We start from the raw sequence: 24,939 nt of genomic DNA on the forward strand, positions 1-24,939 counted from the left end.
TATATAGAAAGCCCATTTTTGTTAGCCCATGTGGGACCTATTTAGTTTAACCGAGCGGGCCCCATATAAAATGCTCATATTGGGACCATGCCCACTTGATTCCCATGTAGTCCCACTATAAGCCATATGGGGCACACATATACATGGTGTGGGGCAGATCAAAGGTCAAATTAGGGTCAAAGAGCAGGATGTCAGATTAGCACCCAGACACATTCTCAAATCTTAAAGGGAAAGTTCACCCAAAATTCTGTCATTTATTCACCCTCATGAGGGACAAAACTTGTATTTGTCTTATTTCAGTGGAACACAATAGAAGATATTTTGAGAAATGTCCACAAAATGAAAGTCAATAATGATACCAACATTCATCAGAATATATTTTGTGAAAGAAAACAGGGAAAGCAACACAGAACAGAACAACAACAGGGTGAGATTATAATCATGTGGGATATACGTACGGTCCAGTCCATTGATGTAGGTCATGGTGACCTCGCAGTGACCCCACACGGCACTGACGATGGGGTTCAGCCTCTTTCCTTTCAGCCCATGAAACGCTACGCCCAAGTAATTCCCGTCAGCGCAGAACCCGAGCGTTCTCTCGTCCATGTCCAGCACCATCAGAATCTCCTCCGGCACGGAGAACGTCTCATCCTCGATGAATTTGGGGTAAGATGGCACAGGTCCGCTCTGACTCCTCCTGTCATGGTAAAAACTGCCGCGCCCCAAATCCCAACCCCACGACTCCACGACGCTGCCAACCATGGCACAATACCCTACAGTAGGGCTGTCACGATTATGAAATTTGGCTGACGATTAATTGTCTGTTTTAGGGCTTTGACATTTAATTCTCATTCATTTTTTATTCGGCTTTGAAACGACCATATTGTTTTGAATATAAAACTGTTTTATTTTCTCTTAAAAATAGTGGTGATCATATATTTAAGGTCTAGGCTTTTGTCAATAATACAGCCGCCAAATACGTGTAAAACGAGTTTGATCAGGGGTGAATTGAAGCTCCCGTTAAAATGCTATCAGTCAAAAGCTTCTAGTCTGTTTTTTTCTCACTTGCAAGACTACAGTCAAATTTTACTTCTATGTTAATGAAATTTTGGTAGACTGGTTTTCACATTGAGATTATCTTAAATAATATTAAATTGTACTACAGGTTTTTATGGTATCTGCTTTAAAGGTTTTTAAGTGATTGTTGGTACATTTTACCAGTATTATCATACTTAAGTTACAATATAAACACTAAAATATGCAATATGTAGGCACTGCAGCTGAAAATAGAGAAAAAGCGCACGAGGGATGTGAAATACAAGCTGGTTTTTGCACTGAGAAAGTGTTGGAGAAGGAAGAAGCAAGCGGCCAATGCTATAAGACAGAGTTATTAATAATAATAATCATATTTTTTATTTATATAGCACCTTTTCAAAAGTGCTAAAAGAACGTCTAAAGAAGTCTAAAGAACAGAACCAAATAAACGTAAACGTAAAGAACAGAGGTCAGATGACATATTCACAAAGAACAATACACAGACGAAGAACAACAAGGAACAATAAAAAAAGATAAAATTTCACAGTTTTTAATTGGTTGGACGTTTCGACACCATCGGGCAGATTCCTCAGGTTTAGCATCTCCTTCAGAACAAGCAACACTTCAGAGTTTAACGCCTTTAACCTACAACAATGTTATGACAAGAAGACAAGATTTTGCCTAAAATTACATTTATCATTGCAATCATTTCTATGTTGAATCCATAATGCATGTGTGTTTACATACAAACAGTTTCTACATATTACAGCTAACATTGTACTTTGTAATGCGGAATATTGTAGTGCAATCTGGACTGATGTTTGTCAAAGGAAGATAATAGGATGCTTCATATGAAAAAGATGTATAGTAAGACTAAAGGGAGTGATCACACAAGATGTATTGTGATAGCAATGGTAGAAAGGTGGTCTGAATGAGTTACTCACTCTGTCCTGGTTTTGTTCATTTCTTTCAGCAATGCGATAGGATGTGCGATGTACTCTGGCGTAGTGGACCAGCTTTTCGTCACTACTGTTTTGTTGTGAACAGACACAGACTCCTCCAACTTCAACAAATTATCCACGTCTTTCTGAATGTCCACGTCTCTCTGTATTGCAAAGAGCATTGACATAAGTATTATTCATTTTATGAATACCTGATTATATCTATTATATGTACTGTATGTACCATTTTTTTGAATATTTCACTATTCTTTGTGTTAGGGTCAATGACGTATAACAACCACTTTTGTGGTGCGACCAATAATATCAATAATTGTATTACATTAAAAATAAAATATATCTAATTTTTGTGGCTGAAATATGAATCTCTGATGCTTAAGTGAATGGTATTTTAAAAACATTAAAAAAAATAAGTTTGTTAATTTTGTTACTTTAAGAAGACAAAATTATAGAACAAAAATATGAGATGATAGTTACTTACCAAAACTCAAAGAAATGCACATACTTTGTTTCTTAAATACTAAGGATTTGTAACAACAAATGTTAAGCATGTAAAGGAAATGAATTCATTTTAAGATAAATCACAGTAGCACCACGTGACATTTTTTATGTATATGGCCAATTCATGGATGAAAAACACTAAAATGACTCAATTTAAAATGTTGATCTGCATTTATGTGTACACCACATACTTAATGTTAGAATAACCGCAAAATATATTATTTTTATTTGTATTTGTTATTGGCATGTCGAAAATCCTTATTCGTCATTGACTCGCTATACAATCTGTTAACAACTGCATATTCTGACTTTTACTGTATGTGTGCTTTCAGAGGTTAATGGGATACTTCGCCCAAAAATGACAATTCTGTCATCATTACATTTAGTCACCTTCGAGTTGTTCCAAATCTGTATAAAAGTCTTTGTTGTGATGAACACAGAGAAAGTTATTTGGAAGAATGCTTATAACCAGACTTTATAATATATATAACCAGACTAATAATTTCCCCCATTGACTCCCATAGGAAAAAATACTTTATCATCTTTTTTTGTTCTGTTGAAAGAAGACATTTTGAAGAATGTAGGACAGCAAACAGTTCGGGCACTGTCGTTCTGAGAACTATATTCATTTTTATGATAATTTCAAAATACAATTTTGTATGTAGTGCTTGACATTGTTTTAGATGCATTTTCTTATGCTGTTTCTTACTTCACATTTTCGCAGATCCTTCCCAGGACTGTTTGTGAAAAATCTGGGGGAAAAGTGACTGGGAAAGGGGGACCACATTCTACTGTTACTGACATGAAAAGAACACTCAGTACTGTTAAGTGTTTTCCAGTACAGTTCTACCTTGTTAACAAATATATGGAGAAGACACCAAAAGCTGTAGATGAATTAACTCTTCTACAGTCAGGGATGGGTCGAAGAACCATCAGTATCACAGATGATGCTGACCATTCATGGGTAAGTTGCAACAGAAAGCCATGCTTGCCTTAAGGTATTCATTAAATTGTTCACATTACAATAATCATAACCTTGCTTAATAATTTGATAATGCCATTAAAGCTTATGTGTGTTCTTATTGTTGACGTTTTCAAATTCTATGAGTTTAAATTTTGTCAGACCTCAATAATGTACACTAATTTTCACTTCTCACACACCCTGATTGAAGAACATCTTGCGTAAGCTTACATGAAGTTAACAATTGCGATTGTGACATTTCATACCATTTTGGTGTTAGTTAAATTATTTATACCATTCATTGGTAATCTGTGGTATGCTGAGTTACAATACACTTTTTTACATTTGTAATGTAATTCTTAAAATAATCTATTATTAACCATTACTCATAAAGGGTATGTCAATGCACCACACAAACTTTTATGCATCAGGGCTCTGTTCATAACTTCTCTTTTAGTGAAGGATGGCATAGCAGTATATCATGATTAACAGCTAACATAACTTACTGCTAATATGACTTATTATTATATTATTAAGGAATGTACATTATCCAAAGGCATTTCTTTGCCACAATACTTACATTATATAAATTAGTTGTCTACAAAATTTGAGGAGACATACTCTTAAATGGCTGATTTGAAGGGGGCATGGATGATGTATAAGGCTGTTGGTAAGATATTGAAGCTTCCTATTTTTAGCTACGGTCTTATGTGGTCTACTGGCAAATTTGACTGACTTCAAATATTACATCTTTTCCTTTTAGGTGGATCTGGACAAAGAGAATTGTGTATTGTACCGCCTAAGGCAGAAGGTTATACAGGTGCTTACCTCAATACAGTTGCACGTGGGAAGTCAACACTGTACATAGTACCAATCAAACTCTTGATACTTCACCTCTTCCCTACACTGCAAAGGAGTTCGAAAAAATTACAAAAGCAGCATGTGATACGTCTTCAGAAAACATGCCAGTCCAGGTATTAGTGGCACATGTGGCATCTTGCAAGACGGTAAAACTCTTATCTGACTCTGATGAACAGGCAAGAAATATTTTACTCTTGATTCTATATTAATACATTGATCACTCTTCAGTTGCCCTAGGGATAATATATTTATTTTGTTCATTTTCTTGCAGACTTGTTTGTCTTCCCCAGATAACAGTCCTGCCATGGATGTTATTGTGCAAAACTTCCCAGATGACACTCCTTCTATTGACACATCTGTGACAGTAAGTCTGTCTGTTAAAACAGCAAATATGAAGTCAGACATGTTCAAAATTATATCATGTGTTTATTAGTTTATTTTACACTTTAAGGTTGTAAAATGACAAAAAGAGGAAGTGTGGAGTAAATTTTTATTTTTTATGCTTTGTAAACTCGTGCTTTACAAACTAATGTAAGAATGTGTAGTGTATGTGTGTTCCACTCTTGGCAGACTGATGATTGTCACTCTGTTTTGAGTTGACCCTGCTTGCAAATCAAATCTTGGTCTCATCTCTCAGAAAAGATTCCACAACATTCTCCAGAGAATTAAGGCCCAAACATGGCATAAATCACCACCTGTTATCCTTTACGAGTGGTCATCAAAGCGCCTGATCACTTAAACTTGTAAGACTGCAAAGACTACATCTTATATTGCACGGGTGGAGTTTGTGCCCCTGTAACCTTGACTCAACAAAAACACATGTGCACATAAGATGCACAACCACTAGAGGTCAGCAAATCTACAAACTCCGAAAGAAAACCTGTAAGGAAATAAATAAGAAACGGTGGGCGAAACAAATCTCTCTAGACTTATAAATGCGCAAACAAACACTCGAGTCGACAAACTTATGAACTAGCCTATTCACCATACAAACACACGACTGCTTAAATTCAATGTGAAAGTCACACATCCTTATCGTATCGTATTGCGCGAGTTGCGTGACAGCCACGCATCACATCGGGCCTAGTTTGCATGCTGAACTTGACGCAACATTAAAAATCCTGCGCACACTTTCGCTGCATGTAACGTGACGTTAGGTGGCGGGCGTAGATGACGTTTGTTTCCGGGTGAAATCACGACTCGGGGCGTCTGTGAACCGTAGGCAAAATAGCGGTTACGTGTAGAAGGAAAGGGAGGGTGCCCTGAGTGATCGCTTGTTTCACGCACCCTGCCAAAGAAGCAGGAAGAAGAGGACTGGTTCTGTTCACCTGCACCGGACCGCGCTGGGACACAGGCTTTACTTTAGACCCCGTAGAGTGAATAAACCCGACTGCTGTTTTGCTTGGAGTATAAAGCACGCCCAACTTTTAACTCGCTCGGTTTGTGGAAATCTCCCGTCAAACAGGCGTCCGACACACTCGCCCGGTTGGATTAATCGGTTTTTAAGGTGAGAGCTCGAGCACTGCTTTATTTCACGATATTATCACGGTCCGGAGCGCGTGCGTTCGTTGCGTTTAATCGATTCTCTCTGCGTTGATCCTCAATGTTTGTTAGCGAAAATCTGTTGGTCAAATTTGTTTAAACTTGAAGGTAACTTATCTTTCAGTTGGCAGTGTTTTTTATTGTAACTTACATAACTTACTGTCTGAAAACCACAGTGTAGGCTGCTGTTACTCGATATGTCTAAAAGTTGCAGACGTTGGTTTATTTCGTACTGTTTCAAGTCAATGATCATAACTTTGAGCCAGTGGGGTTTATGTATCGTGGATAGATGAAATTCCATAACAAGTCGGACACGTACAGACAGAAGTAATGAAGATTTGCACACCTGCCCACCCTGAAACTTCACATTAAAGCCCTAGACGTTGCTCTTTAAAGTGAGTAAAAAGTATGCGCGTCGTCAGGTACAGAACCAACAAAAGGCTAGACTTGTTTGTGTGTTTCTCTCTCCGTCCTCATAAGTCATTGAAAAGTGTCTTTTCTATTTTTCATTCATAACGAAAAGAGACAACAGGAAGAGGAAGTCACTACTACATGTCCATCTGTCAATCGATCTGATTCACATACACCCACATCTAGATGTGATGAGTCTCTATAGTGCCAGGATATCAGTCATCTTTCTGAATATACACACACGATAGCTTGTCCTGAATACACATTTTGGGTTATGGAATTGAAATGCAGTTTGTGTGTTATAGAGCATGTGTGTTTTGAGATTTTTTGGCCATGTGACAAATGCATGTGAGGAGTTTCAGAGAGACTTTGGTGGTAGACAGTTATGTCATCAGTCCAGCACAAAAATACTATGGAATCTCCACACACTCATGCACTGTCTGGTTTATTATCTCCGTGGGGACAGTCCATAGGCGTAATGATTTTTATAGTGTACAAACTGTATATTTTATACCCTAACCCCTAAACCTAAAGATCATAGAAAACTTTTTTCATTTTTAAATTAAAAAAATATTGTTCTGTATGATTTATAAGCTTTTTTGCCCACGGGGACCTCAGTTTTGGTCCCCACGGTGACACGAGTCCCCATGAGTTGGTGTGCATTCAGGTTTAGGTCCCCACCGGGATATAAAACATGAACACACACACACACATAGAGGTCACAGTGGTGACAGGGGGCCATAAATGGGCTGATTCTCTCAGTCATGTGAGAACACTGTGTGTGTGTGTGTGTGTGTGTGTGTGTGTGTGTGTGTGTGGGTGTGTGTGTGTGTTAGAGACACAGGAAAACATTTTTCCTCTGAAATAGAGACAAAAACATGCGTGTACTCGCAGCACTGGCTGAACTATTATGTATCGGAGAGCTACGTATCCTTTTGAAATATAGTTTTTCGAGAATACTAATAAAAGAAGATTTAGCTTATTAAACTTTGATGTTTCCTACACTCTTTGTGTGTGATGAATCTTGCTCAGGAGAAGGAAGCTGTCCCTTCGGGCAGGCGCTCTTCAGATTTTGGTAGCGCAAAGTGAATTGAACTAGCCCTAGTAAAAAGAGTATTTTTATGTAGAAAACTGGACGGGAGTTGAAACAACAAGCCAAAACATTTTCAAAACACGAATATCAACAATTGTATATAAAACGATCAAATTACAATCACAAATAAGCATCTTGTTATAACTGAACTGAAGTTTCTATAAACTAGTATTAAAGGGATCCTCCGCCCAAAAATGAAAATTCTGTCATGAATTACTCACCCGAAAGTCGTTCGTCAACCCTAGGACCTCCGTTTATCTCCAGAACGCCAATTAAACTTCTAACACAGAAGTCAGGAAATTGTTGAATAAAGTCGGTATTTTTGTTTGTTTGTGCACAAAACATATCCTCGTCGCTTTATAGAATTAAAGCTGAACCACTGGAGTGACATGGGCTATTTCAACGATGTCTTAACTAACTTTCAGCGCTTTGAAGTTTGGTTACGTTGCAGTCTATGGAGGAGTCAGAAAGCTCCCGGACCTCTTCAAAACTATCTTAATTGGCGTTCTGGAGATAAACGGAGGTCCTAGGGTTGACGAACGACTTTAGGGTGAGTAATTCATGACAGAATTTTTATTTTATCGACAGTGTTACGCTTTAACAATATGGTACATGAATAAATCTGCCCTGCTGTTCATCTTTTGCCTAATAAAGAAAAAGGGCCTGATTTCCCTCATCGTGACCCGAGAGTGGGCTCTTTTTTAAAGAATTTTTTTTTTTTTTTTATAGAGTTTTTTGCCTTTATTTCGCTACACTGTAAGAGAGGACAGGAAGCTAGTGGCTCAGTGGTTAGAGGATGGCGCCAAGGACATAGATTCGATCCCAGGGGATTGCACATAGTCAAAAACAAATGTATAGAACAATGCAATGTAAGTCGCTCTGCCAAATGCGTAAATGTAAAATTGTAAATGAAGCGAAGTGTGAGAGAACAGAGGGATGGAACCGGGAAACGACCACTAGTTGGCAATGGCGCCACAGTCGGCTCTGACGAGAGCGGCTTCTTTTGATTGAGCCAATAAGCAACCACCTGTAACATCATAGCCAGTCCATAGCAACACCCTGGCAACCATTTGTAACCATCTTTGGCTCCCTAAGATGAATAGCTCATTGTTTAACTCGCTGTCTTCCGTTGCTTTGTATAAAAGTGACTGGTAAATGTAGATCTGTGACACCCTGGAGGCGACTTCTGCATGCTCAAGCAACCAGAAAATGCAAAACTAGATTATTGTTTTGCTTAAGCGTGGAAGTGGTTAGTGTAGATGCCATTGTCCTTGATAAATATCTGTTAATGTGGAAGACTGTTAAGTAAGTGTCTCAAACAGGTTAGGTGTGGTGCAAGCTAAGGGAGGCTATTGAGCAAAATCATCCATTCACGGTTATGTTTTTCTCTGTGCCTGCCCTTCATTTGATCAATTAGACAGTCAGTGAGTCCAGGGTATCTCCACAGTCGTGGATGACAGTTCACCCTAGACCTCGCCACCATAGTATGCTTTCACATCATGTGTTCTCAGATTTACCCAGATCTGTCTCTTCCCTTTATGCTCTTGCATACGACCACATAGCGTTCTCGACTAGACTTGAATGCAATGCATATGCATATTCAACACCTGTCCACACACCTGCATGCTTGCGAGAGCCGCTGTGAGTGATAAACATGCCCACACTTGGAATTCTGCACTTCCCTGTGTTCATGTCAGGACACGCTGAGGAATTCAGCTCGGAGAAGCGAGGATCGAGGGATGGAGCGAGGGAGTGGTATTGATTGGCTGTGTTTGAAATGGCACACTTCCATACTGCTCTTACCGATTCTACATACGTATATAACCAGAATGTAATCCCACACTGTTAACCGAAATGTCCATAAATGAGCAGATAATGTCCTGGCAAAAAATAATTGAATCATTTTTGCAGTGCATTAACATAGTATTTCATTTCCAGTGTGAATCCAAAATTGTTACAGCTGCAATTTTTTACTTTTCTGACCCATTACCCTGAAAACACACATACATCTGGCTTACATCTCTTTGACATCTGCATTTACATCTTCAAGACATCTGCAATACGTCTCGGAGAAGTCTGCTGTCAGACGTCATATACATCTATAAGATGTCTGTAAGATGTTTATGATTTAGAATGGATGTAAAACTGCTTTTTCTAAGATGTTTAGCAGATATTTTTACACAGCAGATGTTTTCACACAGCAGATGTTTTCCAGATCTCCGGATCTTTAGCAGACGTATTACAGACGTACAGACGTCTCCGAGATGCATTGCAGATGTCTTGCAGATGTAAATGCTGACGTCAAGACGTAAGCCAGGTGGAGTGTGCTATCAGGGTATTTACTGGCCAAATATTAGGACATTTTACCCAAAGCTAGATTAAGTCTACAAAACATGAGTGTTCATAGTAGTGTTGACTGGAAATTATTTACTGGGAGTAAAAAAATTATATGTATTGCAGAGATTAGGTGTTTTTTTTATTTTTTTTATTTTAACAATATGACATTTGCTTAATCCTATTGGTTTTTGTACAAAAACCTTTGAATAAAACACGTCTTTAAACAAACCGGAACATTAGAATGATGTAATCGGCAATGAGAGCCTATTGCATGTCACACTCAACGCTGACACTCGCTGTCTGTCACGAGACAGACGAAAGCCAATGATATTTCACTGTTAAGGCTGACGTAACTTGGTGCCAGATTTGAAAATAGAATAAATGGAATAATGCAAAATAATACCCCAAAATGTACATTTTATAATGACGCTAGGTGATAGTTTTGCGTGCATCCGGGAGAGGCGCTAATTTAGGAAACGCTCGCATTTGACGTATTTGAGGAAGGGACAAACGAAATGCGTATGTCATATGGGTTGGAGGATATGTTGCAGAAACGGCTGCTCTTTCGTTTGCGCTCTTACGCTCGAGGTGTGTGTGTGCCACAAATTGAGTTTCTGAAGTCTGTGCTTTCCAGCTGTCAGCGCTTACATAACGACACGTATCATAGAGCTTAAACATACAGGAAAAGCGAGAGGCATAAATTTGCTCCACCCACAGCTAAAACTGGACCTTTGTTCAGTCAGGTCTCAGTAGGTAACTGATTAACATCTTTTTAGTCTGTGAGCGCATGTGCGTGCTGTTGTGGCTCCTCGCTTAAAGGGCAACTACACAATAGACTGTAAATTTAAAGGTTATAACAAGTGTTTTCTGAAGCAAATGCACTCGTGTGGATGCACCGTGTATATACTGTATAACTGACAAAGTGTCTGTCTGCGGCAGCTGCTGTGTGAATTATGGGGTTGTGGTGACGCTTGTTGGTTTATTTACCACATCATAATCACAACTTCATCACATCACTGTTGTTTTCTCACTCTTTATGAGCATAATTACAGAAGTGTCTAATTCTGAGTGTCTAAATCTTTAGTTCCTGTATATGATAGCGATGCTTGTGACACATGTCGAATGGGTCATTATTCGAAGCAAAACCATGTTCCTGTTTGTGACCTCAGTTTCAGCTGAATGACACCGTGTGACATAAATCCAACATCATCTGACCGGTTAATAATGTAAATTAGCCACACGAGGTGTCCTGGTATGTGCCTTTTATTTTATAACCGTCATTGTTTTTTAAAACCCTTAGTTTTCTTCTGAGCTCACACTTACTTGATAATGGGTTCACAATTTCGTTTGTGTTGCAATATGTTTTGCAAAAAGTAAACTAAAACAGATATTCAAATAACATTTGTTTCTACAACATCAAAATTTCAGTAGTTTTTGTTTTGTAAATACAACTTACAGAAATGACAACATTCAAAGGTTATTTAAACTGTATATAAGGTCACGCTTTGGAATCTCAACCGATAGGAATAAAGAGACGTCATCTAGTGGAAAATCGCCATAGCTCTCTTTACATCCTTTTTCAAAACAGTGACATGATGAATACATGACCACCCACAGTTGTTATGTGTTTAGGTAAAGTAGACTAATAGAAAAGAAGAAAGCAGGTGTGCTAGATACTAGGGCTGTGCAAAAATAACGATACAGCAATCTATCGCAATATTATTTTTTACAATAGTGTATCGATAGTCCAACCTCAACTATCGATACATTTATTAAAATCACATTTTAACGTCACGTTCAGTACATGCGCCCATTGTCTCAAGCAGGAGCGATGACGCTCCAGCTTCTAGCCCTGTTGAAAAAACCAGCATATGCTGGGTTCGGTATGTTTTGATGCTGGCTTGCTGGTTTGTGCTGGTTTAACCTGGTCACTTGCTGGTTTAAACTGGTCATGTGCTGGTTTAAGCGGGTCATATGCTGGTTTAAGTCCGCTTTGATTTTAATGATGCGGGTTTAGAGCACGCATGAAACGTGTTCATTGTGATTTCACGGATGCGCGATGTGGAGAGTTTTTCTTTTAATCGACGGACAATGTATAACCTTAAAATTATTATAATACAAGTTGTTATGCATGTAAGGTAGTAGTTACCCAGTTGCAATATAGTGCGATTTTTATTGTATTTAGATGTTAGCCATTTATACATTTTCGTCCCTGGCAAGAAGTGGGAGTGTTGCAATAGGAGAGTAGCATCACGGTGTTGCACACGCTGCTTCGGTTAGACTTTGTTCTGTAAACTTTTGTTTTGGGTTTTGTTTTTGCAGAGTTTGATGAACGGCCACAAGAGACCGCGTACTCTCCGCATACGGACATCATGCATAAACATTATGAGAAGCGTGCTAGCCAGACAGGATTTAAACTATTCCGGCCAAAGACCTAAAAGTTTGGTTTACAGACGAAAAAACGTACCAAGCAGAATGTTTTCTCACCATTCTATAACACGCATACAGTGTTCGGTGCTGTCTCACATCTGTCAAAGCAGAAATAAAACCGTTGCTCTCTGTATGTTTTTTCTGTCATCTCCGGTCGTGTCGCGCTCATATGTACATTGCATAAACTTATTTCGTCTATTCGAATGAATAGACGAAATAATTCGAATTTAACAGTATTTCACTGACAAATAGTGTATCGATAGTCCAACCTCAACTATCGATACATTTATTAAAATCACATTTTAACGTCACGTTCAGTACATGCGCCCATTGTCTCAAGCAGGAGCGATGACGCTCCAGCTTCTAGCCCTGTTGAAAAAACCAGCATATGCTGGGTTCGGTATGTTTTGATGCTGGCTTGCTGGTTTGTGCTGGTTTAACCTGGTCACTTGCTGGTTTAAACTGGTCATGTGCTGGTTTAAGCGGGTCATATGCTGGTTTAAGTCCGCTTTGATTTTAATGATGCGGGTTTAGAGCACGCATGAAACGTGTTCATTGTGATTTCACGGATGCGCGATGTGGAGAGTTTTTCTTTTAATCGACGGACAATGTATAACCTTAAAATTATTATAATACAAGTTGTTATGCATGTAAGGTAGTAGTTACCCAGTTGCAATATAGTGCGATTTTTATTGTATTTAGATGTTAGCCATTTATACATTTTCGTCCCTGGCAAGAAGTGGGAGTGTTGCAATAGGAGAGTAGCATCACGGTGTTGCACACGCTGCTTCGGTTAGACTTTGTTCTGTAAACTTTTGTTTTGGGTTTTGTTTTTGCAGAGTTTGATGAACGGCCACAAGAGACCGCGTACTCTCCGCATACGGACATCATGCATAAACATTATGAGAAGCGTGCTAGCCAGACAGGATTTAAACTATTCCGGCCAAAGACCTAAAAGTTTGGTTTACAGACGAAAAAACGTACCAAGCAGAATGTTTTCTCACCATTCTATAACACGCATACAGTGTTCGGTGCTGTCTCACATCTGTCAAAGCAGAAATAAAACCGTTGCTCTCTGTATGTTTTTTCTGTCATCTCCGGTCGTGTCGCGCTCATATGTACATTGCATAAACTTATTTCGTCTATTCGAATGAATAGACGAAATAATTCGAATTTAACAGTATTTCACTGACAAACTGCGCATAAAACATCGCAGCCACCCGCCAAATCGCGTGCAGTTTCTTTTTGATTAATTGTGCAGCCCTGCTCTTTCATCCACTTGTGATCCGATCGACCAAAACGCATTTTAATACCAGGCATAAACAGGGCCTTATAAAGGCTGCAGGTAGGGCTGTCACGATGATTATTAAATAATCGTCTCATCGCGATTGTTTGACATCATCACGATGGTTTCAGATCATCGCAATTATTGCACATCTCTATAGAAGACACTAGGGGGAGCTGTAGTGCATCTGCATATTGCATATTTTATTGTATATATTGTAACTAAAGCATGGTAATACTTGTAAAATGTACCACCACAACACAATCACTTAAAAAAAACTAAAGCATATACCATACAAATAACCTGCAGTACAATTTAATATTATTTCAGTGTGAAAACCAGTCTACCAAAATCTCATTAACATAGACATAAACTTTTATTGTAGTCTTGCAAGTGAGAAAAAAACAGACTAGAAGCTTTTCTATGACTGATAGCATTTTAATGGTGGCTTCAATTCACACCTGATCAATTTACTTAATTTACAAGTATTTGGCGGTTGTGTTATTGACAGGTAAAAGCCTAAACCTTAAGTATGATTGATGACCCAATTTCCAAGAAAAAGAATATAGTCTTTATATTCAGAACCATATGGTCGTTTCAAAGCTGAATAAAAAATGTATGAGAATTAAAAGTCAAAGCTCTAAAACAGACAATTAATCGTCATAATCGCAATGATTTATTAGACAATTAATCGTCAGCCAAATTTCATAATCGTGACAGCCCTAGCTGCAGGGAGCCGCAGCAGGGGGACAGAAGAGCCACATGCAGCTCGAGAGCCACGGGTTGCCGACCCCTGCCCAAAATGAACAAATTGCTCTACAGAGCACATTTCGTAAAAAGGTTATCTCCTTCAGCAAAGAAGCGAAAACGTGACTACATCTTAGTGCTGTGAGAGCTGGTGTAGTGCTTCGAAAGGGAGGGTTGGAGTGAGCCATTGGTTGCAATTCGCAACCTCACCACTAAATGGCTATGTTTACATGCACCAATTTCAAAACGATCCAGAAACTAGATCAAATGACCTTGCATAGCCCAAATAGGAACATCTGATAAACAACATTATTCCTCTTTTAACCGCGTGAAAGAAACAACAACGAGAACCGTTTAAAAACTTCCCGATCGTCCCTGTACTTTAAACGTAGTGGGACCTGGCAACACTGCGCAAGCGTCTAACATCTCACTTCAAACTTCGTCTTTGGATGGATGTATGTTGTCAATATAGTCTGTATTTTCATATTTGGAATGAAAACGAAGTTGTCGAATAATGCAATGTTCTCTCTTTGCTTTATGTAATATTATAAAAGAACACACGAGCACGGCAGAACATACAGTGCGTGTCCCCATTCCCTTAATTATGCGCTTGCCATTGAATGATTAAAACATGTTCTTGTGAGTTTCATGTTTTTCTAATATTTCACGTAAACATAAGATGTATAAGACATACGCAGCACTGCACTGCACATGTGCAAAAGGTATTTTTAAATCCGATTGAGAAAATACTCTGATTCAAGCATTTACATGCATCATTTTTATGCACCACCCCTTTCAATCCGATCGCAATTTCAATCGTATGGACCTCAATCCAATTACAAGTAGATTATTTGGTTGCATGAAAACATGGTTTATGCTGCAGTCAGACTGAGTTTGAGCATGCGAAATTCGTTCGGGCGGTGCTGCAAAAATGGGCGGGAGCGATTCCTCCATCTTTTACATTTCTATTGGTCTCGCGCACTCGCGTGACGCGAATTCGCAGGTCAGAGTTCACCAAACTTGAACTTTGCTACGCAGCGAAATATCTAAGGACGGGCTAGCATTTCCCGTCTGTTGCATTCGCATGCCTATGAATGGAAATCAATGGAGCGAAAAGTCAAGTGTGACCGCGGTTTTTCGCATCCGTAGCAAGCATTTTGAGTTTTGACAATTCAGAAACACCGTACAAGCGAGCGCCAAAATTAATTAATTAATCAAATTAATTCATACGAAATGGACTCAGTGTGCAAGGTTCCTGTGCGTGACGTATTTTTAGGACAACAAATATGAAAAAACGTATACGAAAATTTCAGACTGTATGTGCAAAGACCTTAAGTCTGCAGAGTGTAGTGAAGTTGTTTTTTCATTTGATCTTTTAACTCTCATCTTAAAGTTTGTGTGGCATATTTCAGCCCAGCTTGTTCTATGAACCTGCCACAATGTAAAATATACTCTTACTGTACGTTCACACCGACGCCATTGAGAGCATCAAAAATCGCTCTGGCCGCCCTGCCAACAACGCTGTAGAAAGATTCGTGGATGCTTTGGCGCTCTGACATAGACCAAAGTTTACAGGGCTGCGTTCTCTGGAATCCTCTCAAGCGGTGGACTTCTACGTTCCGATTGGTTGCCGCGGAACCGTGTCACAGCTCATTACCATAAAGTTGACCTGATTTCAACTCTCCTCGCCGCCCTCACCAGCAAAGACGCGCCTCGCCGCTGCTCGCTGCCGGCTCACATTGAAAGTGAATGACTTCCGGCCACTTTGACGCTCTCGATGGCGGCGGTGTGAACGCACAGTTAAAAAATAAAGGTGCTTAAAATGTTCTTCAGTGATGCCACAAAGAACCATTTAGTCAAAGGTTCTTTAAAGAACCATCTCTTTGTTACCTTTTTATAATCTTAAGAACTTTTTTTCGACACAAAGAACCTTTGTGAGACAGAAAGGTTCTTCGGATGTTAAAGAAACAATACAGGGTTTTTAGGAGGATCTATTGACAGAAATTCAATATAATATACAAAACTATTTCTTCAGAGGTGTATAAAGACCTTACGTAATGAACCATTATGTTTGTAATACCTTAGAATAAGCTGTTTATATCTACGTACAGAGTGGCCCTTCATACATTGAGTTCGCCACCATGTTTTGTACAGCAGCCCTAAACGGACAAACAACTCTACAACGCGCGTTTTCTCTTCATTTCCGCTGCGGTAACATGGTGAAACGGATCGCAGGATGATCCAGTATCTGGACGAGTACAATATTAAAGGGGTTTCAGATAAACAATGACGCTCAAAACTGCTCTGTCACACAGCTAATATTAGAACAACAACAACATATCTTGTTTCTAACAAACAGGAAAACCAATGTTACTCGCATACTGATCCGAATCGATGCAACCTCCTCTGGGTGTATTAAAGACGATCTTTCTCTTCAACGACTCTCTGCTGGAAAGTATCTCCATAGATATCTATGAGTATCTCCGCTACAAGCCTTTGTACCGCGGGTCCTAACGTGTCTCTGCTGGAAAGTCTTTATAATATTAACGCAGGTCCTAGCTTCTGCCTGACTTTTATGCTTCTTTTTATACTTAAAATCCACATGACTAATCAAATGTAGGTGTCAGAAGAAATGTATTTTTGTGCTTGACGTTGTCACTTCTGCTTTGAAATAAAGCTTTCTCTATGCTTCTTGAACCTGGCAGGCTTTAAAGTGATGAAATGATGCCATTTTTGCCTCCAGTGTAAACGTAGCCCTTAAGCTGCATGAACACCGTCAGCGACTAGCAGGGACAGAGCGCCTCGATCTCATTCATTTCGATGGAACCTTGGCTCCTTCTGGCGACACGAGCAACAGTGCCGAAGGGGTAGAGGGCGTGTCTAGCGACGCTAGAAATAACAATTCTGTCATCATTTACTTAGCCTCTTGTCATTTCAAACCTGTATGACTTTCTTTCTTCCGCAGAAGATCTTTTGAAAAATGTTGTTGAGCGAACAGCGATGGCAACCATTCACTTGCATTGGTTTTGTGTCCATACAATAGAAGGGTGGGTGCGACCGCTGTTCGGTTTTCAACATTCTTCAAAATATCTTCTTTTGTGTTCTGCGCAAGAAAGTAAGTTTTGGGTGAACTATCCCTTTAACTGTAATTATCATGTGTGTAGTATTAACACAATATCAATAATTCTAAAAAATAATTTAGTTCAAGGATTAAGAGACTTACTGAGCATTCCCACCAAATGCGACTTGCGCTATTCGCGCGTAGTTGGACGCTTGAACATTTTGAGTTTACTCGCTTCATTCGCGTGTGAAATTCACTTCACAACAGACGCGAATTCGCGTCATGGGAGGGGCTTCTGCCAGGCGGCTCCAGTCTCATGAGTAAAGATCGTTTTTTACAAATTACCAGATTGTCCGACCTCCTCACTCACTTTTATTCCAAGCAAGATCCTTTTTATTCCTGTTTCGATAAAAGTAAGAAGATGTATCATACATCTCCGGGTATCCACATACAGCGATGATTTTGTCCTCCATTGTTGTTTCGGATTTCTGCCTCCATTCGCTATGTCATAACCACGTCACTACTAGAGCAAGCTCCTGATTGGTTAACGTGGCGCGAATTTTCGCAAAAGTTCAGATTTTTCAACTCGCGTGAATCACGTGTTACGCGCTTCAAACGACCGAAACGCTCAATTCGCGCGAATCGTGCCGCAGGATGTCCTATTGCGTCTTTGCATTGACTTAACATGTAAATCACTCTCGCTTAAAGCTTCATTCGTGTTTGGTGGGAACGCAGCATTAAAAGGGGGCAGGTCACCCCCCCAAAAAACTCTGTCATCATTTGTTCACCCTCAAGTTGTTCCAAATCTGTATAAATTTCTTCTGATGAACACAGAGAAAGATATTTGGATGAATGTTTGTAACCAAACAATTCTCGGCCACCTTTGACTACCATAGGAAAACCGACAATGGTTGTTTAAAGTGCCCCAAAACTGTTTGCTTTCGTAAATTCTTCAAAACATATTCTTTTGTGTTCAACAGACCAAAAAACAATTTACAAAGACATTTTCTTGGTAGGTAACCAATTTTAATGGTTACAAACTCTCTACACTCGTATTTTCGGTGTGATTCATGGACCATACATATACACATGAAATAAAGATGATTTTGACGAATAATTTCACAGAAATTTGTTGTGCAAATATGATTTTGTGACAGACTCATTCCAAATCTTTACACAGTACTTTCCAATCATACTTGGATCAACTTTGACTAATGAATGCTTCCTGAAGTTTCTGTCCCGACAAAGGTGTGAGCAAAGGCCAGAGTTTAGTCTGTCTGTCTGTGTGTGTGTGTGTGTGTGTGTGTGTGTGTGTGCGTGCGTGCGAATGTGTGTTTGAGATGTTTTGGCAAGGGAGATTCCTAACATTCCAGCGTGAGAGCGAGAGGCGGTGCTGATGAGGAAATGAAAGGATTATCTCAGGGTGGTAGGGTTGTAATTGTTGTTTGCCTCTTTTTGTTGCGCACTGTGATGAGTATGCTGTGTGTGTGAATTGTGTGCGTAAGCAGTGGCGATCACAGCAGACTGCAGTGAGCGTATATGCATACGTCAATGCTAGGGCCGCTTTGTGCATTGTGCATTGCGTCTTACTAGCATTGTTTTCTTGGAGCCAATGGGAGTGAGAACATGCGTGTTGTATTTTGCTAAAAACAGCGCAACCGACCTTCTGTAAAAACAGACCAATCATTCTGTTCCCCCACCACCACAATAATGGAGGTCAGTAAGGATGCACCGATCACAAAGGACAAAGTAAAAACAGTCCACAGGAAGTCTTCCAAAACCAGAAACAATAGTTTTAGTAATTAAGTCATATACTAAACATAATATAATTCTAAAACAACAATAAAAAGCAAAAATTGCTCTATTTTGTTTACATCATGATGTGTAGTTGGCTGTCAAATGTGACCCTGGATCACAAAACCAGTCTTGGATAGCACGGGAACATTTTTAGTAATAGCCAAAAGACATCGTATGGCTCAAAATGATCGATTTTTCTTTTATGCCAAAAATCATTAGGATATTAAGTAAATGTTCCATGAATATATTTTGTAAATTTCCTACCGTAAATATATAAAGACATTTTTGTGAGTGGATGGCCTGCTATAGCACCTCTGATTAATAACTTTAAAAGTGATTTTCTCAATATTTAGATTTTTTGCTCCCTCAGATTCTAGAGTTCTAAACTGTTGTATCTCAGCCAAATATTGTCATTTCCCAACAAATGATACATCACTGGAAAGCTAAATACCCTTAAGACTGGTTTTGTTGTCCAGAGTCACAAATGATTTATCGCATCCAGAATAAAAGTTTGTATTTATACTTTCATGTATACATATTTAAGAAATACTTAGATTTATTTATTTATGTTTACCAATAATGTAAACTATATATAAATGTTTATTAATTTAATATTTTCTGTTTTTCTTAAATATATGCATGTATAACCCCATTCACACAGACCACTGATAAAATTGCTAGAGTGCCTTCTGTGTGAACGCAAATGCATCCCGGATTGATCCGAAAAGTGATTCCGGAAAGGGGAGTAACATTAACGGGATCAGTCCCAGAAAGCGCCCTGTGTGAACAAAAGGCAGAAACAATGCCATAAAAGCTGTGTAGTGATGACACACATCTATAATAAATCGTACATAATTTGGCTATGAAAACAAATCTAGATAAGCGAGTAATTTTTGTTCGTTAGTAAATCGAAAACTAAAAAATAGGCCTACTATTTGTCTTTAGCTAAATCATGGATGAATGCAAGAGTCCTAATCACCAAACCTAAGGTCAGATGAGAGAATAGCGTTGTCTGCTTCTAAACGCAGTTTAAACTTAAAATTACTTTTATCAAAACTATTAACACAAAAATACACAGCGCTTCAATAAACTTGATCGCTTACCAACCTTTAAAACATGGCTGAGTGCACCTGCCGTGCTCGTGCTGCGCCGTGGAGAAGCCCATGTGTTTCTGTGCAGACACTGTTAACAGACTAACTCCAAACCTTCACCCGAACATTTATGTGCTTGTTTTTCTCAACAAAAACATTGTAAACAATACAAGGGTCAGGGTGTAACTTTGGTTTGAGAAGTGGGGGGGACACAAAATGGGGTAAAATGTTTTTGATTTGAATCAAAATTGTACACAAATTCAAAATACCTATGTTTTGCGTTGTTTTTGATTGTTTAATTTGATTAAACCATGAAACCAAAAGGTGTTTTTATTGTGTAGCAAAAGTTGATGTTCATGAAGGGGGGAAATGCGAGTATTGACTGAGAAACGGAGGTAAAACATGGCTGGTAAACCTGAATCTGCGGTCGGAAGGCGACGAGCCGGATGACTTTCTAAAATGCTTAACAAGGTTTAACATACCTGAACAACGAGCAGGGAAGCCCACGTTTTGGTGAAGCCTTGTCATAAACACTAACTGCTGTTAAAAGAACGAGTCCTTATTAAACGAAAAAAGTAATAAATCACATGTTACATGTTTCTTCCGCATAGAAGTCCATTATAAGGAAACCACTTAACCTAGCCTACCGAAACAACGACCACGTAAAAACAAATTTCTATTAAATTCAAATCAAAACCACGTGATTAGAAATGGATCACTGAAAGATTGTTTTCAGAGTGTGCACGCGACGCGCGCATCGACACAGGCAGACTCTCTGTGTCCTGCTCGGTCCTAGTAGCCTACTTCTCCGTGGAGATGGCGGTGTGTAGTTAAAAAATCATTACAAACAAATTTGAAAGTGAGGGGGACACGAACGGGATTTTGAAAAGAGAGGGGAACATGTCCCCCCTGTCCCCAGTGGAAATTACGCCCCTGAAACAATATAAACATGATGATCATATACCGACCTAAGCGTTTATTTATGGTTTTTATAGCACTATGTGCAATAATCTTTAGGCCCTATTGTGGGGTATTTCATTCGATATGCGTGAGTTTATTCGGAAATGGTTACAAAATCTAAAAGCTAAAAAACTTTTCTCAAACTTTCTTAAAAAAAAAACGATGAACTTATTTTTAAACTCACATTTTTGCACATCATATTACTGAAAAATTATTATTCCGTGCCTTTTGTTTTGCAGTTAGGCTATATTGCAAAAATACTGGCTAGTTTTTACTTTGCAGCATTCTGTTATATTTTTTCATTAAGGCTGTGTAAATTTGCACCGAACAAGCCTGAACAATTAGCTTTAATTTGTTTTCATATGACATTTTATATTTACCTTATATTTAGCTTAATCTCGTTGGGCTATACAAGACACTTATCTCACGAGACTAGACGAGACACTAGACTGGGTTCACAAGAACGAGATGAGATTTTTAGACTTTTTTAAAGAAATCCTCAATGTTGATCTATATAGTGAAAAATAGTCTTTTATTCACCTTAACACAAAATGCAAAACATTTTGGCATTATAAAATCAACTTGTACTTTATGAAACACATTAAACTTATATTTTAATGAATTATACTATGCAGTAATAAACAATATGTAAACACTGCAAAATGTTTTGTCACAAACTCAAATGACAGGCAGTAATAGTACAAAATGTATGCTTTGTTTTCATAACAGTCATAGCTTTTAGTAAAGTAAAGTAAAGTGGGGTAAAGTAATAAAGTTTTATCACTGTTGTCATGCGGTTTCTACGTCAGTAAAGGCGGTAACAAAGGGGAATGCGGATATGACGCCATTGACAGGCAACTACACAGCCATGTGTCAAAATTTAGAATTTTCTCACGATTTACAAGTAGTTGGAAACATTTGAGATATTGAAAGTAAACATTTGAGATATTGTGAACAAAATATATAACACTGGCCTAGTGGTTTTTGGATATTATACTGCAAAATTGTTACAAACTGCACCTTTAGTCAGGATTAATAATTTAACAGCCCTAATGTGTAGTCAGTTTTAGATGACATCATCGAAAATCCTGTATTTAAGAACCAATATTCGAAAAGAAAACATGTTGTTGGTGGTGCATCTCGAGCTGTTAGATGGTGGTTTTATCTTTGTGGTACTGAATGATTTTCATATTCAAATGCAATGGTATTGACATGGTATTCCAAAGAACTTTAAAGACTAACATAGTATTACGTCCAATAAAAACAACGACTTGGTGACACTGTGGTACTTTGTTGTTAGCAGAACATGTTAATGTGTGGTGTCTCTAATGTGTTTAACCTACAGTACACAAATATAAGACGTCATGAGGAAACATGTGCAACACAACAATGATATAGCTCTCATGTGGTTTAATACATGTCTAACACAAAACTCACTAATGTACACAACGGGTGGTAACAAATATAAGATTAAACATTATTGTTTAAATAGAGTTTAAAAGATAAAAATGGAATTACGGGAAGCTTCATAATCACTTGAATTTTTAACTTAATTAAATGTTTAATTGGAAAAGTACATGTATAATAATATTTTACTGTAGTATAACGCTCCGTGAGATCTGAGCTGATATGGAAACAAACATTCAGTCCTTCAGTTCAGACGTTCTTCATTTCACGTATCCTCATCTGTCTCCCTCTGTCAGATGCAGCATCCACCTCCAGCCATCATGGAGCCGACGGGGAAATAAGAGACTCTAAGAGAAAGCAGGTGAGTGTTTTTATTTCCACATCCAAAATGACATTTTTGCGCACGCTTTAATCCAAAGCGAATTACAGTGCATCACAAGCTATTTTAACTTTTTAAGTAAGTGTGTCCAACCTGTGACCTTGAGCATGAAAAATGAAAATGGTGTTCCTGTAGTAGCTCAATTGGGAGAGCATCAATGTCGCTTTATTTATGCTTTATCTCCTCAAAATCCCCATGCTTTTTATACGCTTTTTACAGCCTATTTCTTCTAAGGGTAGGGGCACACCAACCGACTGGACAGACTATGATGGCTAATGTAACTCCTGTACCAGCAGGTGGCAGTACTCAATGTTTGGGATTCAGAAGAGCTAGAACTGATATACACGGTTTCATTTTAACGACGTAAACAAACGTTACTGCGCACGCGCACTTTACGGTACAGTTTACGGTACACGTTCACAAACAATAGAGTGCCTGTAGATTATTTCTGATAACAATCAATAGAAACCGAGAAGAACCGTTACTTGGCTAAACTTGTCTCTCCAATATCTTGAATTTAGACTGCGATACCAAGCTCGACCGCTAGATGTCAATGTACCATACGCTTTCTTTAAATGCCACCGAACTACAGGACCCATTCAACAAATTGTTTATTTAATAAAATGAACATACAACAAAATTCAACAAATCGTTTATTTAATACAATTATTATACAGTAAAATAATAATACAAATTAATGTTAACATAAATTAAATTAAATATAAATAGTTATATTATTAGACACTAGCCAAACACAAACCTGAAATTAACTGGGGGTCAGGCACGCGCGTCCGATGAAACTGTCTATACAAAGTAAGCGGCGCTCGCTTTTACCATTGTTTACACCAGCCGCTTTCATTACTGACAGATTCGTGAAGCTTCATGAATGCAAAGTTGCACATGTCATTGGCATTATCAGCCTTAGTGGATATAGAAAGAAATAGATATAGAGAAACTGCACTAAATGGTTGAAAGTGCAGCGACAGACACAAGCGGCGTCATTGATTTGCTTTCGTCAGCTCCGTTTTACTTCCGGGGCGCTCATTCGCTCAGCTGAACAGTCATTCAGAGTTCTCTTTCTCTGACAAAACAGCTGACGGCATCTGACTAGAGCACAAAATACTAAACGGAGTTCTCTTTCTTACACTGAAACGGACATATAAACACAAAATAACGTTAAAATTCCCATATTAAAAATAAACCTTGTGAAGGTATTTAGTTTCGTGACCAAACAGTTGGGAAACAAAACACGTGTTCCAGTATATTGCGCGAGCTCTTAAAGGGGCAGCAGCATAATAAAGATACCTGTTTATAATGTTCATCAAACAACAACGGACGGGCCCAAAAACACTCACTGATATTAAAGGAATTGTGTTCTCTTATAGGAGTTGTTCACAACAAATAAAGGAAGAAAGTAGCTTTAAGAAAGATGTGCTTTAAATATGAAAAAGTGTTGAAAGAGAGTTTACATAATATAAAATAATTCAATCATAAACAATGATTTGTATTAATATCTCATCGATTTATTAATTAATTAATTACATTTCAATTAAGTTTTATTGATTCTTTTTTCTTACCTCACCCCACGACACGACGTGCTATTAAATTAAAGGCTGGTGCCACCAACTGAATAACTCTAGTGCCACCTCTCTCAAGTGTTAGTCTAGAGCCCTGTTCTGACAAGTTTAAATTTACATTAGTGTTATTTATTTCATTTTTGTTTACTGAGGCTTACTGCTCTAAAAAAAATATAAAACTAAAGTCAATAAAGTTCAAGTAAAGAAGTTAAAATATTGTTGTTGTTGTTGTTATTATTAAGTTAAAACGATTCTAGTGTTCTGTAGCATTGCTTGTGCCATGGCATGAACCCTGCCCTCACATCGAATCGAACCGAACCGTGGTTCTAAAATTGTCGTATGAACCGAACCGTGGCATTGTTGTATCGTTACACCCCTAGCGGTGAAGATAAAAACCTGGTCTGGAAGGTGAAAAACGACAATGTTCCAACAAAAGCAAAAACACATTTGTGTTTTAAAGTTAACAGCCCCAGATCTGTACAAATTTCTTTGTTCTGATGAACAC

General features: G+C 38.4%; 1 protein-coding gene across 5 annotated transcripts in view; it reads left to right on the forward strand.

Annotated features, from left to right (window-relative positions):
* The first annotated feature begins 4,605 nt into the window (after positions 1-4,605).
* Positions 4,606-24,939, forward strand: part of pik3cb (phosphatidylinositol-4,5-bisphosphate 3-kinase, catalytic subunit beta) — a 57,891-nt gene continuing 37,557 nt past the window's right edge. For 2 of the 5 annotated variants that reach the window (XM_057350464.1, XM_057350467.1), the window contains exons 1-2: positions 5,500-5,824; positions 22,775-22,839. The gene's annotated coding sequence lies outside the window, so the exon portion shown is untranslated. Of the gene's footprint in view, positions 4,682-5,499; positions 5,825-7,788; positions 7,914-22,774; positions 22,840-24,939 lie in introns of those variants that run through there. The other 3 variants (XM_057350468.1, XM_057350466.1, XM_057350465.1) reach the window with 3 other exon arrangements.

Source organism: Triplophysa rosa, linkage group LG14, assembly GCF_024868665.1.
Source record: "Triplophysa rosa linkage group LG14, Trosa_1v2, whole genome shotgun sequence".
NCBI classification, from domain to species: Eukaryota; Metazoa; Chordata; class Actinopteri; order Cypriniformes; family Nemacheilidae; genus Triplophysa; species Triplophysa rosa.